Consider the following 19,999-nt stretch of genomic DNA (forward strand, 5'->3'; position numbering starts at 1 on the left):
TAAACATTAAAAAAAAGTTTTTTAAATACTTAAGAAACACCAGATGGTACTTCTCAGCTGGTTCTCTTCAATGCCACAGCATGCCACTTTTAGGTGCTCTTTTACCATCTGAATTTTCTTTTGTAAGGAACGATACTGTGGAGGGCCAGAGTTCAAGACTATTTAAATGTGAATGTTAATAGATTATAAAATCCACCAGATGTTGAAATACTTCACCACAGATAGTGAATAAAGACTAGTTGATTTGAAGCTAATCAAGTAAAAAAAAAAAAAATTCTAGAAAGTTCCATCAAAAACATGCAATAATATTACAAAAATAATTTGAAAATATTCCTGTGTTCACATTCTGGTAAAAAGTAAATACTGTAAATTCTAAGGGTTAGGTTGACATGTGAATACAACATCTAATGCAGTATCAACATATTTTTCATTTCAAAAAGTATTTGGGGTTAGGTTTTTTCTTAGTTTGAGTGTGGTGTGTGTATTTCAAGCTAACAAATATTTACTATTTTAAACACTTTAGTATTATTTCATTTAACTTTGACAACAATGTGAGAATTAAAAGTATGCATTATTGTACTACCACAGTCCCCATTTTACAGATGAGGAAAGTGAGGCTCAGAAAAGTTATGCAACCCTCCCAGAGCACAGGGAAGCAGAAGAGCACATTTTGAACCTGAGACTTGAGCCTCAAAGCCTCCTGTTCGTAACCACTACCTGTATTTTCCCCAGTTCTCTAAACACAAGCTCGGTACCTGTCCCTTAGCAAGCCTATATACTACAGTCACAAACTCGCACAGCAAATACCAGCTTGGAAAATAAACGTTCTCTGTACAGGATGTCTTGCTACAGTTAGCACTGTGTTCACCACACCACACATGTGCTGGGGCTGGAGTCATGCCTATTCTAGCTTTTTAATCCAATGTCAGATTTTCTAATCCATTTAAGCTTATTTGCAAAGTCATTCTATTTCTGTACTAATGACTTAGAAACAGCTGGAATCTTTTCAGCCAAAATTTTGAAATCTCAGATCTCTATTAAAAGAAAAAAGGAACCACTTCAGATAATCCAGAGACCTGCAATGCTGAATTCCCCTTCACTCTGGAGAACTGGCATAAATTCCTTAAACCTCCAACTGCTTTAAAAAAAAAAAAAAAAAAAAAAAAAAAAAAAAAAAAAAGTCCTGTAATGTACACTGATGACAGGGATGATCTGGAATCTTGTCGCTGGGAGCCAAAGATTCATGTTATTACAACTAGAAAACTCTTATGTACATTTCTTCTTTGGCTTCATTTCAACTCTAAGAACATAAAAGTCCTATTCTCCCCTAAAGTATGCAAATTCCACTATGTCAAAATTGCTCAAGATGATGGCTAAGTCTCTATACCCTTTATAGGATCCTCCAAAGTTCCCAGTATGATTTTTTTTTCAATATGGGTAAAACCCTACCAATGCATACCTCGGATTTTCCGAAAGGTATGGTTTCCTTCTCCTTCTGTGGAGGGGAATCTGCAGGTGTTTGCCCTTAACTGAGATCCAACCCAATAGTTCTCAAAAGCAAGCAAATGCTAGCATCACCTGGAGGACTCAAATAACACAGAGAGCTAGGCCCTACTTTGAGAGTTTCAGTCTGTGCCCTAAAGTGTCCCTTCAAGTTCCCAGGTGAGGCTCCTGCTGCTGACCAGAGATTACACTTTGAGAACCACTGCTTTAACTCACTGGTTTCCAAACTATTCCACGTGGAAATCACCTGAAAAGAGTTGGGGTTTTTTTGTTTGTTTTGCTTTGTTTTTTGGGGTTTTTTTTTTGTTTTTTTTTTAATGTGGACGACCCAAGCCCCACTCCTAGAGACTCTGATTTAATTGGCCTGGGGTCCTGCTCAAGCACCAAGTTTGTGAAGCTCCCCCACGCGCGCGTACAGCGCAGGAATCTTCAAGAGCCTCTGGGCAGCGTCCTGCGCGTTCACCCACGCTCCCGGCGCGCCACGTGTGGACGCCACCGCCTCTTCCAAGGGGGACGTTGGGCTTAGGGGGTACCTGACCGCACAGCATTCGTTCTCGGGGCCAAACACCTCGAGACAGAAATCAGCACCCAGCGAACCTCCCGTGATCCGTTAGCACTCAGTAACTTTGCAAGACAAACCCTGACATCCCAGCCTCCAGCCTGGGTGCGGGACTTACCTCTCAGTTCACCAACCGTTTCAGCGCAGGGAGAAACTGTACCCTCAGGCCAACCAAAACGTCAGGCTGCAGCCCCCCTGGAGGGCCAGCAGGGAGAGGGGAGAAGGCAGTGTCACCTTACCTGGCGCAGCGTCCAGGGTCGGGGTGGCGTCGCAACCAGCTGCGTGTTGCACCAAGGGTTCGGGGGCGTTCCAGGGAGTGACCTGCCCCAACCGGGGCAGAATCTGGGCCGAAGCGGGCTTGCTGCCCTCCGCCCCGAGCCCCGTCTCCCCGCAGCGACCAGTGCCGAGCGCCGCGGCTGTGAAGCCTGCTCTCAGCCCCCTGGAGGCGGAGCCCGGGAGATAAGGTTCGCGCTCCCCACCCGCCCCCTTTCCGGTGGGCAAGGCCAGAGGGTGGGTTTTGGATCGCGATCTCCAAACTAGTGGAACCCTGGTAGAAACACGCTCAGTTAAAATCCTGCCAGGACCAGAAAGTAGACGACTGGAGTGGCGGACTGAGGGACTCCCCGGGAAGCGGGAAGGTTAAAGGCGACTTTCAGAGGGTGAGAGGGCAAAAGCACCAAGGGAGCGAGGACCTGGGGAGCGTCGCCTGCACTCATCAGAGGTGGCCTGCCTCGCTTGGCCCTTGAGAACGGCCCCCAGGGGTCGCCAGGGTTAGTCACCCTGCTCCGCCCTGCAGCTGACTGTTGTACCTGTCTTTGACCTAAGGTAACAGCTACCAGAACACTTGAGGGGAGTTCACTTTCACATAGGTAGGCGGTTGCCTTTGCGGACCTAAAAGTTACAGGAAGTCCTGGAACAAGGTGACTGCCTTTGTGACAATAAAGGAATACTCATTTGTTCTGTCCACTACTCACAGAGCGCAAGAAAGTTCTTTCACTGTCCTGTGTTTAGAATTCCATTGTGCCCTGGCTCCCTTTCCCCCCCTCACCTGTCACTCTCCCCACTTCTCACACTGCTTCCCCACCCCATGTGGCCTGCTTGCCACCAGTGTGTTTTTCAGTTCCTGCTTCTCTTCATTCAGGTATCACATGCCTCTTCCAGACAGTCCTTCCTGAACACTATAGCCAAATGAAATTCACACAACCATTCACATTCCCCAACCCCACTTTATTTTCAACAGATTACTCACCACTCTTTGAAATTGTATTATTTGTTCTTTTGTTTTGCATCCATCTCAAGGTAAGCTCTATGAGCGAGAATTGGTTTTGTGCCTCACTTTCTGCATCTACAACAATACTTGGAACATAGTAGGTGCTCAGTAAATATCAGCTGAATGAATGTGTGAACTAATTTATCTCCAGGGGAGAATGTTCACAAAGAAATGCCTTCCTTCAATAACTGAATCCTAAATTCAGGTCAGATACAAACATCTTGGGAGAATTGTCATTTTCTGCATTTCTTCACTCATTCATTTATACATTCATGTTATAGTCCATTGGTATGCAAATATGTTTCTTCCTAGGTCATATCAATGAAAACATAACAATTTCCCAATAAGGAGACATAGATAGCAGCTATATATATATATATATATATATACATATGTATATATATATATATATGTGTGTGTGTGTATATATACATATATATATATATAGCTGTAATTATCTGGGGACATGTTCAATGACTTCTTAGATTCTCAAATCTGCTTTTCATGTATTAAATGGTTAAAAGCTTTCCAGGTATTCCCATGTCTACATCTCCAACCCACGTCTCTTTCTCCAACTTTTAGAGGGACATCTTTATTTGTATGAATGACAAGCACTTCAAATAAAACGTGGTCAAGCCTGAGTTTATTATCTTTGTTTTCCTCTTTAGAAACCTGCTCCTCCTCTCTGCCTTCTTGCCTTTCTCAAAGTCACCACCAGTCATCCAATTGCTCAAGCTAGGACTTTGCCTCAGTCTTCACTCTAAAGTAAATATGACCCTCTCCTGATTAAAACACTAACATGGTTTTCCTTTGCTCTTAAGCTCTGAATTCCTTAACGTGTCTCCACGACTTTTCTCCACACTTAGGACTTGACGCTTCCTCTCCACCTTCTCACCCCCTTATCCTTGAAACACTAGCCATACTTAACTTCTGCTGCCTCGAACCCTCCGTGCCCAGACTTCTGACTTTCAGAAACTCTGAAATACTGCATTTGTGTCATTTTAAGCTGCTAAGTTTTGGAGAATTTGTTATGTGACAATAGAAAACGAATACGGTGACCATAAACCCAGATATTCTAGCAAAGTCTGAATTCCCTGGGCTATTTTCTCGAATAATATGAATTAGATATTAAAAATAAATTACTGTATTCCTCAATAAATACCTTATTTATTAGGGCCCCTGGGTGGCTCAGTCAGTTAAGCATCCGACTTCAGCTCAGATCATGATCTTGCAGTTCGTGAGTTCGAGCCTGGCATGCTGACAGTACAGAGCCTGCTTCGGATCCTCAGACTCCCTCTCTTTCTGCCCCTCCCCAGCTCGTTCTCTCTCTCTCTCTCACTCTCTGTCAATAAATAAGTAAACTTAAAAAAATATTTGTTATTTAATTTTTATTTGTTTAATAAACGTATTTATTATCTATTAAACACTTTAAGACTTGTCCATAAACATGTAAATTTAAAATTTAGAAAACAGAACATGCTTGCCAAATAAAATTTCCCAATTTTTGTTTTAGGACATTACTGTATCAGATCTATAATATAGCCTCTTCCTCCTCGGTAACAGAGAGCTTAGTCATAGATCCCATAACCAGAACAGAAGAGACCAAAAAAAAATCCTTCATTTCCTTTACAGTCCCCTTTGTCTCATCTTGGCCCCATCCAAACCCAGAATATGGATATAGAAGGAACTGTGTTACAAAAAGATTGCCTATAATTGATATACTGCTCTCTTAGAAATGCCTTCTGCCCTGACTATTCAGGGCTTAATCCTGCTCAAGCCAATAATTTTTCCTGTTCTCCAGAAGAATAAGCCTATATTATTGCATTTTAAAAAATCTCAAATTTGCAACAGCTAAAACATATTTAACCAATCTACCACAGCTGAGCCACACAGCGACAACTAAAAGTCAGTACCATTGAGAAGCAAGTGTCATATCTGTATTGCTCACCATTATATTCCCATGTGAACAATAAACAAATATTTATTGAATGAACAAATTGGCTAATGTGACAAGACCAAGGGAGAATAACATGAGTGTATATACACTGAATGCACTGATGTTGTTCCAAGCATCAGGCTAGTCTTTTGGGATAGAGCTGTGAACCAAACAAGCCCCTGTCTTCCTTCAGAAGTAGCTAAAATCACCCTCAGTTAATGCACCATTCACAAAAGCAGCAGTTCTCCAATACTCTCTCTCGGATTGCAGGCAGGATCATCCCAAGCCAGTCTTACCCTTTAAATCAAACAAAGGCAGGCATGAAGGGAGTGAGAAGTACGATAGGCAGCTTGAAAAGGAAAAGGTTAATTACCTGACAGTCTTGGGGATGCACATCACAGAAAGCAACTCTGGATGAGTTCAACAGCAAAGGAATGTATTAGAAAGATAGTGGCCACAGAAATGATAGGAAGCCTGGAGAATCAGGCTCAGACAAAGACAGACTGGTCGGGCCAAGATTTGTGCAGCGATTACTGCCCAACAGTCCGGTAAAGGCAACACAGCATGAGAAAACAAACTGTGTCTATTTTTCCTGCTCATAGAGCACTCTGCCTAAGACCCAAAGTCCAGAGAGAGAGTCCAGTTAGGCTGGCTTGGGTTCTAAGCCCACTCCCTCATCTGGGGATCTGACAGACCTGAAGCCAGTGGTGGAGAAACATCTGATCCTAGTACACCAGCTGACAACCAGAAACTAAGCATTGTCTGATCAACCTGACCGTAAAATCAGCTGTACCCAGTAGCACTCCTTCAAATGCAGTGTGGACTTAAGTAGTTCCCAAAGTTATGAGGAAATTGCTTGACCAGGTGGCCAACCTTGAGGCAGTTCCCATGTGAGGACTATCCAGGGTGCTAAATGAAGAGGCTTAGGTCACATGCTCCATCCTTGGAGTCAGGAGCGGAGCCGACCCAGGGTCCACAGACTGGAAGAGGGAGATGGCGTTTCTTCAGATAGAATCAGGGCTCTGTTAACTAAAAAAGAGGAAACAAACCTGAGAGAAGGGGATATTAAAAAGCAACAAATGTTCACCACATTTACACCTTTTGCTGTTCAGGCTCCAAATAAAGTTTTTTCCCAAGTGAAGAGAACCCAAAACCTCATCAGACATGCAGCTCCAAATCCAAGATGTGCATTTTTCTTGGTCAGGTTTACATGGTCCAACAACCATGACTAAATGATAAAATTAACCAATATCAATATTAGAGAGAGAACAAGTAACTTCAATAAAGACCCCCGATTTGGTTAAAAAAAAAAAAAAGAGACAGAGAGAGAATAAAATATATACCACCACTACTGTCAATATATCCTGCTAAACAGGAACAGCCAAGACTGTTCCACAGAAGAGAAGTAAGTGTCCTGGTCAGCACACTAGTAGCTGCTAATTCTCTCCCAGGAGCATCTCCTTTGATCACTGATCAAAGGGCATTGTTGCCAAGGTTGAGGTCTATCTGAGAAGACAACTTCCTTTAAACTCTAGGAGGCTTCTTTCAATTCCCGAGGCTAGAATCTAAAGGTCATTAACTTAGCGAGTCATGTCCTTGAATCTAAACATCTACTGAGGATTCCAGTTTCCGGAAGTAGTTTCAGTGTTCTGACCATCTCCTAGCCTCCATTTAAGCAATTATCAACAGGAATGTGGGGTGGAGAGTCTTGTCCACTCTGACCTTTGACTCCAAACAAGAGTCAACTACATTTTTGCAATAAATGTCATTATCCCCTCTGACAATCAGACACTTCATAACAAGAGGTACATGCAAGGGTCCTGGAGAGTAGGCTTCTTATTTCCTTCTGTGGTTCCTACCTTCCTACTGTTGATCCTACAAGCTTTATCATTGGCCAGAGAACTTGGCTTTTCCAACTATCCAAGTCCCCAGAGCACCAGGCTTTATGCCATTTCATTTTATAGGCTGCATTCAGTGACTATAAAAAGGCTTTCTTTCACCCAACTTTTCCTGTTTTTGAAATGAGTTTTAGCTCACGTGTCAATTTCTTCTAGTGTCCTACTAAAATATATCCCCAAAACATCAATACCTTCACATTTACCTTCTGTGTTTCTGAAAGACTCAAATGGTCTGAATCCCAGTTTACTACAGGCTACAGCTTAACAACCTTTCCTCCTATTGCATAATAATGGTGGCCAACTTCCTAGCCCTGGATAGCATCTTTTCCACCCTCCATCCTCCCTTGCCTAGATAATTTTACATTTTAAGCATTGTGACTTGTATCACCCTACTTCTGGCCCCAATTTCTGTATCAATTAGGGCTTTCTGGTTACAAGCACAGAAACTATTTCCAATCTACACAGAAAATGAATCCTTTTGAAATATATGAGTAGGTCACAGAAGGTCTGGAAAATAACATTAGGAAAAGAAGAACCAGACGAAATCACAGATAACAGAACTATTTAGCATGTTTAAAAGGATACCACTGGTGGTAGAAATGAGCTACTTTTCCCATTCATATATTAATCTACTCAATGTATAAAGATAGTGAATTTTATTGGCCTAGGTTGGGCCATCAGTCAACCCCTCAGATTAGGAAAGAACAAGGCATCTAATTGTACTGGCCTACTAAAACTGACTACCATGGGAAAGAAGAAATCCACAAAGGAAATCAGGATGCCTGGTACCATAAAAAGAAGGAATGAGTGCTGTGTGTGCAAGACAAAATAATACAGCTACTATGGAGAAAGGAAAGCTATGCTATTTCCTTAGCTGTAGAGACTTTTCAGAACCAACTGTAGAGACTACTTTCTATTCCTTTCAACACCTACATTCTTGTATCATACACACACTTTGATGGTTAAATCCAAAGGGTTAATATACACTGATTGTATTCTAAGTAGGTATGGCATATAATAGCCCTACCGTGGAAATAACTGGAAAATACTTCACATCCCAAAGGTCCATGATTTTTCAGTAGTGATTCTAATGGTCCCTAGTTTTGGCCCCCATGATAACATTACTGGACCACTCAATCCACGGAAGAAATCATCCACACAGACTGGTTTGGGGATGAACAAATGACCCAAATTAGGCCAGGCAGAGATCTCTCTGGAATTGTGGAAGGGACGGAAAGAGGAGTTTTTGTTGTTGTTTTTCTTGGATTTTGAACCTTAGGGACCATGTAAGTCTGAATCTTCCTAGAAGACTAAGTGAGAATGGAAACAACACAGGCATCAACAGAAACACAGGAAAAAAGTACAATCAACAGATATCAGTTGAATATCTACATCCAGCCATTACTGAACCTAGTCCTACTTCTAGATTTTTTTCCCTTAAGTCAATTAATCCCTCTTTTGTTTAAACCAATTTGAATTGGGTTTCTGTTACTCTCAGTGAGAAGAGTCCTAAACTGAACACTCAAAGCTGAAAGAGCCTTAAGAAAACAGAATGTCAATATAAAATCATTTAGTGTCTATTACTAGGTATTTATCCAAAGAATACAAAAATGCTGACTAGAAGAGGCACATGCACCCCACTGTTCATAGCAGCACTATCAACAATAGTGAAATTAAGCAAAGAACCCAAAAGTCCATCGACTGATGAATGGATAAAGTAGATGTGTGTGTGTGTGTGTGTGTGTGTGTGTATACACACACATACACAATGGAATATTACTAGGCAATCTAAAAGAATGAAATCTTGCCATTGGCAACAATGTAGATGGAACTAGAGTGTATTATGCTAAGTGAAATAAGCTAGTCAGAGAAAGACAAATATATGATTTCATTCACATGTGGAATTTAAGAAACAACAGATGAACATGAGGGAAGGGAAGGAAAAATAAGATAAAAATAGAGAGGGAAGCAAACCATAAGAGACCCTTAAATACAGAGAACAAAATGAGGGTTGCTGGAGGCAACGTAGGTGAGGGGATAGACTAAATGGGTGATGAGCATAAAAGGGGTCGCTTGTTGGGATGAGCTCCGGATGTTGTATGTAAGTGGGGAGTCACTATATTCTACTTCTGAAACCAGTACTTACTATATGTTAACTAAATTGAATTTAAATAAAAATATAAATTAGTTAATAAATACCATGTTTTGTTATACATGAAAAAAATCATTTTGTATCTTAAATCCTTCTTAAATTTATAGCTTGAGATGCTAAATATCATTGCTTAATATTAGAGCTTGACATCAAAAATGAATATTTTTATTCCCTTTAAAATTCCAAGATCCCAGGGCACCTGCCTCAGCAGTTAAGTGTCCAATTCTTGATTTGTGCTCAGGTCAAGATCTAGGATTGGTGAGATTGCTACACTGGGCTCTGAGCTGACAGCATGGAGTCTACCTGGGATTCTCTGTCTCCCTCTCTCTCTCTGCCCCTCTCCCACTCTCTCAAAATAAATAAATAAACATGTTTTCAAAGTAACAAATGTACATAAAAGCCCAAAAGCTCAAGATAATTTAACTCATATTCTAATTTTGTTGGGTGACCTACAGTTATTATTTCCGAGGGCAGGTTCTCAGATCGAAATGTGAGACACCTAAATCAGCAGGAAAAGTTGCAAAAAAGTACAAATACACCAAAAGTGCAGTCAGAAAGAGTTAATTATTCCATTTCATAGCTTCTCTTTTTTTCATTCAGAGTCCCAAGTTCTTCTAGCCAAGAGAACACTGAATGAATTCACATTCCCCAAGGTTTGGGTCACATTTCTTACATTTTTATTTTAGGGCTAAAAGGCAAATTCAACTTCCCTAGATTTAAACCATAACAGAAATGAGTAACTACCCTATTTCCAGCCAGCTGCGGCAATGATTTCTTGTTAGACCCCTTTCCACAGAAACTCTTCAAAAGATGCTTCATTATGGTTGTTACTGTCAAGATGGAAGAGGCGATTGGCTTTTGTGGTGAAGTCATTTATATACAGGCATCATCAAAAGTAAAAGGAAGATAAATTCTTTGTTGGTTAATTTACTTATGATTAAAATTTTGTATCTAAAGTGAAAGTACATGTTCAGTACTGGTGTTCCTTTGAGTTACAGTTAAAAGTTGGAAATAGAGGGGTGCCTGGGTGGCTCAGCCAATTAAGCATCTGACTTTGGCTCAGGTCATGATCTCATGGTTCATGAGTTGGAGTCCTCACACGGAGTCTGCTTTGGATTCTCTGTCTCCCTCTCTCTCTGACCCTCTCCCACTGTGCTCTCTCTCTCTCTCTCTCTCTCTCTCTCTCCTTTCTTTCTCTCTCAAAAATAAATAAACTTTTTTTAAAAATTGGAAATAAAGGCCTGTCCACAAGGATTCCACAAGTCCCTGAATTCCTTATAGACATGGTTAGTAATGGGCTGGGATAGATTAAAAGAGAGAGAGAGAGAGAGAGAGAGCTCACTTCCCATTAACTTTGAAGTCGGCAGTGATATATATCAAATTAGTGTTTCAAGTTCCAATGGATGTGTGAGTGTGCATGTGTGTGTGTGGGGAGGGGGTGTAGAATGAGAAATATTTGAAGATACTGAAGTTGTTTAATGTGTTTTTCTAAAAATTTTGTATTTTCTAGAAATCCTGGTTCTTTAACTTTTCTTAAAGGTCGTATTTTATTCCCCTGAGGGTTTGCTTAGCATCACTCTGAGATTGCTTCAAGGGCTGCATAGGACCCTGAATAATAAATAGTTCATACAGGGAATTATCAGTGATAACCACTTGGAGAAGACATCCTACAGTGTGCTGCTTGCTTTAAAAAGAAAAGACAATCCAGGGCACCTGGGTGTCTCAGCCCAGTAGTTAAGCATCTCTGACTCTTGATTTTAGCTCAGGTTATGATCTCACGGTTCATGAGTTGAAGCCTCACGGCAGGCTCTGTGCTGACAGTGTGGGGCCCGCTTGGGATTCTCTCTCTCTCCCTCTCTTTCTGCCCACCCCCCTACTTGTGTTCTCTTCCTATTTTAAAATAAATAAATACATACATAAATAAAAAAGAGAGATAACCCTATACTGTTTAATTTCCCAATTCATGTTAATAATCCTAGATTTTTTTCTGTCATAATAAGTCATTTATTATCCAACTTACATTTTCCCCCAGGTAAATGGCTCACACTCATTCCCTTACATTTCAGTTCTGTTTAATTCCCAATACTTTGTTTTTATATAAGTCACTTTGACCAGATTTAAGAGAGATTTCATCATATGCCTTATGAAAAATTAGGATGTTGATGAAATGATACCTATGGTGCCTTCCCAGATCTAAAGTGCTTGAACCTCTGTGGGACAGGCAAGCCATAGTCCTAATCAGACATTATAACCTGCATTTTGTTTTCCTACTTCTCATGTTCTCTAAATCAGAGCTAATTGAACAAACTGTATTCTAGATTCATTACTCTCTTTTTCAATTCTGGGGATAATATCTTTCTTTTCTAACCTTCTAGACTGATTGTTGTTCTTAAAAGGGAGAATGTATGTGTACTTAGTGTCTATATAGATTTTGCCCCAGTCTAACTGCACAGAGCCCTGTAAAACTAATCTTTTCTTAAAGACATACATGACTCTTTTCATTAGATGCAGTCTCTAGAACTTGCCATCATAAATTAGGCCACCTGCCTGCCTGACATCTTGTTGTAAAGGAACAGGGAGAGAAATATCTCCCTCTTGCTCTGCCAAGGTTTTTCCCTGGCCAAAAGCATACTCAGGAAGCCTCAGTGAAGCAGCAAAGGGCGGGGATGAATGCCTTGGCTTGGCTGTCTGCCCACCTTGCAGAAATGCCAAGTTATTCAAAAGAGCAGTCCCTCTTCTGTAGCAGATTCATCTGCTAGAATCTGTGTACAGGAGAGATGTGGCTTTCCCCTCAGGCATTTCAGGAGCTCAACTTTGATAAAGCCTTTGAGCCTGAATTTGAAAAAGCCACAATGTACCTGATTTACAAAAAAAAAAAAAAAAGGAAAACAACAAAGGTTTAAAGAGAATCCCAGCCCATTTCCCACCATAGCTGGGCTCTGAGAGATGTGATACACAGGGTAATCACAATCGCTATACACTTTCCGCAAACGTGAACCGTGACAATTCTGAGAGGTCTGCTTGGCTCAGCTAAAAGATCCTCACTCAAGGTTCTCATCTAGTGATTGATGAATTATAAGGGCATTAGGATTATAGAGTCTCCCTATAAGTTTTTCTGATTATTTTTCGTAAGGACAAGTTACAGGACTCTGGAGTATTTTTAGGAGGCACTTTAACCCATTAAATAGTTGCTGAATAAACATGAAGTTCTCTCGACGCCAAGCAGCCTAAGACCAGGCTAAAATTAAAGCTAATTCAATGGTCTCATATCACTTTTCCACCCTAGTTACACTCGCCCTGCTCTTCTTTAAGGATCTGGAAAGCTTAGTCTGAGGATGACTTCCAGGGCTTCTGATCTACCCCCTTTATCTCTGGTGGATATAGGAATGTGGACAGAGATGGAAAATATTCATTTCATAGGCATCCATTGTGTTTTCTCTTCAAATACTAGCAGAGTGACTCTTACTTCCTGCCCTTTCATGTCTAGTGTCCCTAAAAGTTTCTTACTTAAAAGAAATATATTTTCCCTATGAATAGAAAAAAATGAAAATTTTTAGTGTCAAATTAGATCCTTGAAAACGTAACAAGTAAATAGTCAGAATCAGAATCAAGACATCACTTTTATGTAGTGCCAGAAGTAAAGCTTCAAAGAAAAAGAGATTCAAAACTATATCCCCCATGATATAAATTAGTTTCATACTAAGGATGAGTAAAATCTAGACTTAAGATTTTGAACCCTATATATCTATTTTCTCACTCCACCAACCAAATAACATTAAAATGAGGGTTTTATGGCCCTTTTCAAGGGCAAGGCTATATGCTTTTTAGTCTCACATGAGAGTGAAACTAATAGTGCTTCCCCATCAGGAGGTAAATATATTGATCAATTGATGGAGAAATAAGTGTGGGCAGGTTCAGTTAGAATTTTAATGTTAAAAATGCCATAAATGAGGTTCATAAAAAATGGAGGTGGCCACAGCGTGGTTTGAAGAGGCAGAGGAGAGAACAGGTGAATTAGAAGATAAAATTATGGAAAAAGAGGAAGCTGAGAAAAAGAAAGATAAAAAATCCAGGAGTACGAGGGGAGAATTAGAGAACTAAGTGATGCTTTCAAACAGAACAATATCCATATCATAGGAATTCCAGAAGAAGAAGAGAGAGAAAGGGCTGAAGGTATATTTGAACAAATCATAGCTGAGAACTTCCCTGATCTGGAAAAGGAAACAGGCATTGAAATCCAAGAGGCACAGAGAACTCCCTTCAGACGTAACTTGAATTGATCTTCTGCATGACATTATCATAGTGAAACTGGCAAAATACAAGGATACAGAGAAAATTCTGAAGCAGCTAGGGATAAACAGGCCTTAACATACAAAGGTAGACACAAAAGGGTAGTAGCAGACCTATCTACTGAAACTTGGCAGGCCAGAAATGAATGGCAGGAAATCTTCAATGTGATGAACAGAAAAAATATGCAGCCGAGAATCCTTTATCCCGCAAGTCTGTCATTCAGAATAGAAGGAGAGATAAAGGTTTCCCCTAACAAACAAAACCTGAAGGAATTCATCACCACTAAATCAGCCCTACAACAGATCCTAAGGAGGACTCTGTGAGTGAAATGTTGCAAGGACCACAAAGTACCAGAGACACCACTACAAGCATGAAACCTACAGATATCACAATGCCTCTAAACCCATATCTTTCAATAATAACACTGAATGTAAATGGACTAAATGCTCCAACCAAAAGACACAGAATGGGTATCAGAATGGATTAAAAAAACAAGACCCATCTATTTGCTGTCTACAAGAGACTCATTTTAGACTTGAGGACACCTTCAGATTGAAAGTGAGGGGATGGAGAACTATCTATCACGCTACTGGAAGTCAAAAGAAAGCTGGAGTAGCCATATTTATATCAGACAAACTAGACTTTAAATTAAAGGCCATAACAAGAGATGAAGAAGGGCATTATATAATTACAGGGTCTATCCATCAGGAAGAGCTAACAATTATAAATGTCTATGCACCAAATTTGGAGGCCCCCAAACATATAAAACAATCACAAACATAAGCAACCTTATTGATGAGAATGTGGTAATTGCAGGAGACTTTAGTACTCCACTTATAGCAATGGATAGAACATCTAGACAGAGAATCAATAAATAAACAAGGGCCCTGAATGATACATTGGATCAGATGGACTTGACAGATATATTTAGAACTCTGCAATGCAAAGCAACAGAATATACTTTCTTCTCGAGTGCACATGGAACATTCTCCAAGATAGATCACATACTGGGTCACAAAACAGCCCTTCATAAGTATAAAAGAATTGAGGTCATACCATGCACACTTTCAGAACACAATGCTATGAAACTTGAAATCAACCACAGGAAAAAGTCTGGAAAACCTCCAAAAACATGGAGGTTAAATAACATCTTACTAAAGAATGAATGGGCCAACCAGGCAATTAGAGAAGAAATTAAAAAATACATGGAAATGAATGAAAATGAAAACACAACAATCCAAACGCTTTGGGATGCAGCGAAGGCAGTCCTGAGAGGAAAATACATTGCAATCTAGGCCTATCTCAAGAAACAAGAAAAATCCCAAATACAAAATCCAACAGCACACTCAAAGGAAATATAAGCAGAACAGCAAAGACACCCTAAACCCCACCGAAGAAGAGAAATAATAAAGATCAGAGCAGAAATAAACAATATACAATAAAAAAAAAAACAGTAGAGCAGATCAATGAAACCAAGAGTTGGTTTTTGAAAAAATACACAAATTTGATAAACCTTTAGCCAGGCTTCTCAAAAAGGAAAGGGAAAGGGCCCAAATAGACAAAATAATGAATGAAAATGGAATTATTACAACCAATACCTCAGAAATACAAGCAATTGTCAGGGAATACTATGAAAAATTATATGCCAACAAAATGGACAACCTGGAAGAAATGGACAAATTCCTAAGCACCCACACACTTCCAAAACTCAAATAGGAAGAAATAGAAAAGTTGAACACACCCATAACCAGAGAAGAAATTGAATCAGTTATCAAAAATCTCCTAACAAATAACAGTCCAGGACCAGATGGCTTCCCTGGGGAATTCTACCAGACATTTAAAGCAGAGATAATACCTATCCTTCTTAAGCTGTTCCAAAAAATAGAAAGGGAAGGAAAACTTCCAGACTCATTCTATGAAGCCAGCATTACTTTGATTCCCAAACCAGACAGAGACCCAGCAAAAAAAGAGAAATACAGGCCAATATCCCTGATGAATATGGATGCAAAAATTCTCAACAAGATATTAGAAAATCGAATTCAACAGCATATAAAAAGAATTATTCACCATGATCAAATGGGATTCATTCCTGGGCTGCAGGGCTGGTTCAATATTCGCAAATCAACGTGATACATCACATTAATAAAAGAAAAGATAAGAACCATATGATCCTGTCAATCAATGCAGAAAAAGCATTTGACAAAATTCAGCATTCTTTCTAAATAAAAACCCTCAAGAAAGTCAGGATAGAAGGAACATACTTAAACATCATAAAAACCATTTATGAAAAGCCCACAGCTAATATCATCCTCAATGGGAGAAAACTGAGAGATTTCCCCCTTGAGATCAGGAACATGCAGGGATGTTCACTCTCACCACTGTTGTTTAACATAGTGTTGGAAGTGCTAGCATCAGCAATCAGACAACAAAAGGAAATCAAAGGCATCAAAATTGGCAAAGATGAATCAAGCTTTCATTTTTTGCAGATGACATGATATTATACATGGAAAACGCGACTCCACCAAATGTCTGCTAGAACTGATACATGAATTCAGCAAAGTCACGACAGAAAATTAATGTACAGAAATCAGTTGCATTCTTATCCACTATTAATGAAGCAACAGAAAAACAAATAAAGAAACTGATCCCATTCACAATTGCACCAAGAATCATAAAATACCTAGGAATAAACCTAACCAAAGATATAAAAGATCTCTATGCTGAAAACTATAGAAAGCTTATGAAGGAAATTGAAGAAGATACAAAGAAATGGAAAAACATTCCGTGCTCATGGACTGAAATAAATACTGTTAAAATGTGTCAATACTACCCAAAGCTATCTACACATTCAAGGCAATCCCAATCAAAATTGCACCAGCATTCTTCTCGAAGCTAGAACAAGCAATCCTAAAATTTATATGGAACCACAAAAGACCCCGAATAGCCAAAGTAGTATTGAACAAGAAAACCAAAGCGGAAGGCATCACAATCCCAGATTTTAGCCTCTACTACAAAGCTGTAATCATCAAGACAGCATGGTATTGGCACAAAAACAGACACATAGACCAATGGAATAGAGTAGAGACCCCAGAATTGGACCCACAAAAGTATGGCCAACTAATCTTTGACAAAGCAGGAAAGAATAGCCAATGGAAAAAAGACAGTCTCTTTAACAAATGGTGCTGGGAGAACTGGACACAACATGCAGAAGAATGAAACTAAACCACTTTCTTACACCATTCACAGAAATAAACTCAAAATGGATGAAGGACCTGAATGAGAGACAGGAAACCGTCAAAACTCTAGAGGAGAAAGCAGGAAAAAAACCTCTCTGACCTCAGCCACAGCAATTTCTTACTTGACAAATCCCCAAAGGCAAGGGAATTAAAAGCAAAAATGAACTATTAGGACCTCATAAAGATAAAAAGCTTCTGCACTGCAAAGGAAACCATCAACAAAACTAAAAGGCAACTGACAGAATGGGAAAAGATATTTGCAAATGACATATCGGACAGAGGGCTAGTATCCAAAATCTATAAAGAGCTCCCCAAACTCCACACCCAAAAAACAAATAATCCAGTGAAGAAATGGACAGAAAACATGAATAGACACTGCTCTAAAGAAGACATCCAGATGGCCAACAGGCACATGAAAAGATGCTCAACGTTGCTCCTCATCAGGGAAATACAAATCAAAAACCACACTCAGATACTACCTCACGCCAGTCAGAGTGGCTAAAATGAACAAATCAGGAAACTATAGATGCTGGGGAGGATGTGGAGAAACAGGAACCCTCTTGCACTGTTGGTGGGAATGCAAATTGGTGCAGCCGCTCTGGAAAACAGTGTGGAGGTTCCTCAAAAAATTAAAAATAGATCTACCCTATGACCCAGCAATAGCACTGCTAGGAATTTACCCAAGGGATACAGGAATGCTGATGCATAGGGGCACTTGTACCCCAATGTTTACAGCAGCACTTTCAACAACAGCTAAACTATGGAAAGAGCCTAAATGTCCATCAACTGACGAATGGATACAGAAATTGTGGTTTATATACACAATGGAATACTACTTGGCAATGAGAAAGAATGAAATCTGGCCATTTGTAGCAACATGGATGGAACTAGAGAGTGTTATGCCAAGTGAAATAAGTCAGGCAGAGAAAGACAGATACCATATGTTTTCACTCATATGTGGATCCTGAGAAACTCAACAGAAGACCTGGGGGGAGGAGAAGGGGGGGAAAAAGTTATAGAGAGGGAAGGAGACAAACCATAAGAGACTCTTAAATACTGAGAATAAACTGAGGGTTCATGGGGAGGAGAGGAGGGAAAGTGGGTAATGGGCACTGAGGAGGGCACCTGTTGGGATGAGCACTGGGTGTTGTATGGAAACCAATTAGACCATACATTTCATATAAAAAAAAAGAATTTGTAATGTTAAGTCTAAAATCAGTCATTCAAAATACAAGTAAATTCATGTAGATAGGCAAAGCAACCCTCATCTCCAATTTATACAGAATCAGGTACAAACTTGGATGAATCATATTTCTCATACTATAGGTAGGTATTTCTCCATTACATACTTCTATTTACAATGACTGAGGAGTAAGCAAGTGCAATGAGGTCTCACAACAGGATGTATCAAGAGCAGAGGCTGCATGATTCAGGGCTGTATTGAAAGGAGAGATAAAAATATAGAGCATATGAAAATTATCCCCCCCCCGCCCCCGCTCAGCAAATCCTCATAACTAGCAAGGTTGGACTTGATTAACACTGTTTTATTATTGAACTTAAAATAGTTTAAGGTGGGGTAGGATACAGATTGTATTGCCAAAAAGAAAATCTTTGTAGCTCTCTTATGCTTCTGGTGGGAAAAGAACTTAGTTTGAGCTTTCTGGAAAGAAATTTGGCATTATGCATCAGAGGCCTTAAAATATTCATACCCTTTGACACAGTAATTTTGTTCTTAGGAAAATACCCAAATAGAATAATCAGAAAAGTAGGCAAAGATTTGTGCCCAAAGATATCAGTTAAAACATTATTTATAATGGGGAAAAGATTAAAAAAAAACAAATATACCCCCCAAATTGTGGATTGGTTAAATGAAAGGTCAGCAAACATTTTCTATAAAAGCCCACATAGGAAATATTTTAAGCTTTGCAGACCATGCTGTCTCTGTCACAATTACCATCTGCATCGTTGATGTGAAAACAGCACAGACAATAGTAAGTGAGTGTGGCTGGGTTCTAATAAAACTTTACTAATGGACACTGAAATTTGAATTCATGTAATTTTCAAATAGCATTAAATAGTATTGTTTTGATTATGTTAAATATTTAAAAATATAAAACCATCCTTAGCTCATGGGTTTTACAAAAACAGGTAACAGGCCAGATTTTCCAACTGATTGATTAAATTATAGTATCCTCATTAAAATTATATGTTCATGCTTACTATCAGCCAAAATTATACAATTTGGTAGGGAGGTGGAGAGGGTAGAAAAAGGAGACAAAGGAGAGACTGGAAGATAATATGCTAAAAGATTTATTGTAGCTATTTCTAGATTGAGAGATTATGGGTGATATGTATAATTTTTCTTTCATTCTTTAGTTTGTATTTTTTTGGATTTCCCACAATAAGCATATGTAATTCCATGATTAAAATGATATTTTAAGAACAACTTTTTTGGCTAAAAGGATTCATTTCTTTCTCATTCTTTAAACATTACTCAGAAACTTTGGACTTTCTGAAATTCTTGACAAAGCTTGCACTCTTTTTCAGCAATAACATTTAAGCAACACCGTTTGTGTAAATAGAAGCTCTCAATTCATTTATTTTTAAGGGCATATCATTTTTTCAATTATATTAATTTTTTAAATTATTTTAATTTATACTAGATCTTAGCCTCAAAGTCAGGGTGTCTCCCTTACGTTTTCATTCCCTTCCCAGCCCTGCACACCCTTCAGCTCTCCCCAGCTACTCAGTAAGTGCATGCTGCCCCAGCTCCCCGTCCTGGCATTAAAAATACTCCAACTACTTCCCTCTGTCTGCATCTCCAATATACTTTCTCTAACCTCCGAGGCTTGCCATTCAAAGTCCACCTGCACGCACCCCATTCCCTCATCTCTTGCTCACCTGCTATTGGCTCCTGGTCAGTTAACAAGCAGCCTGTCACCTGCTGTGTCAGTGCTGTGGTGTACATACTAGATAAGGACTCATTCTGTAGGACCTCCAGAAATATCTTTATATTTATTTTAAAAGGGGGGTTGGAATCTTAATATCTTAACTCAATTGAATAATTAGCTGACGGACAAATTTTAGGCATCTGAGCCAGCATTTCCCAAGTGTGTTTCACAAACACTTGTCTTAAGAGCTATTGCAGGGGGGAA

The 19,999-nt window shown here is 39.5% G+C and overlaps 1 protein-coding gene across 3 annotated transcripts in view; it reads right to left on the bottom strand.

Moving 5' to 3' along the window:
- COL21A1 (collagen type XXI alpha 1 chain) overlaps positions 1-19,999 on the bottom strand; it is a 210,861-nt gene that overhangs the window by 173,238 nt on the left and 17,624 nt on the right. The window contains exon 1 of one of the 3 annotated variants that reach the window (XM_086707102.1): positions 2,297-2,774. The exons of 1 other annotated variant lie outside the window; for it this stretch is intronic. The gene's annotated coding sequence lies outside the window, so the exon portion shown is untranslated. Of the gene's footprint in view, positions 1-2,296; positions 2,775-19,999 lie in introns of those variants that run through there. One more of the 3 variants, XM_086707101.1, reaches the window with a different exon arrangement.

The sequence above is a fragment of the Puma concolor genome, chromosome B2 (assembly GCF_028749965.1).
Source record: "Puma concolor isolate L17-30 chromosome B2, mPumCon1.1.hap2, whole genome shotgun sequence".
Taxonomy (NCBI): domain Eukaryota; kingdom Metazoa; phylum Chordata; class Mammalia; order Carnivora; family Felidae; genus Puma; species Puma concolor.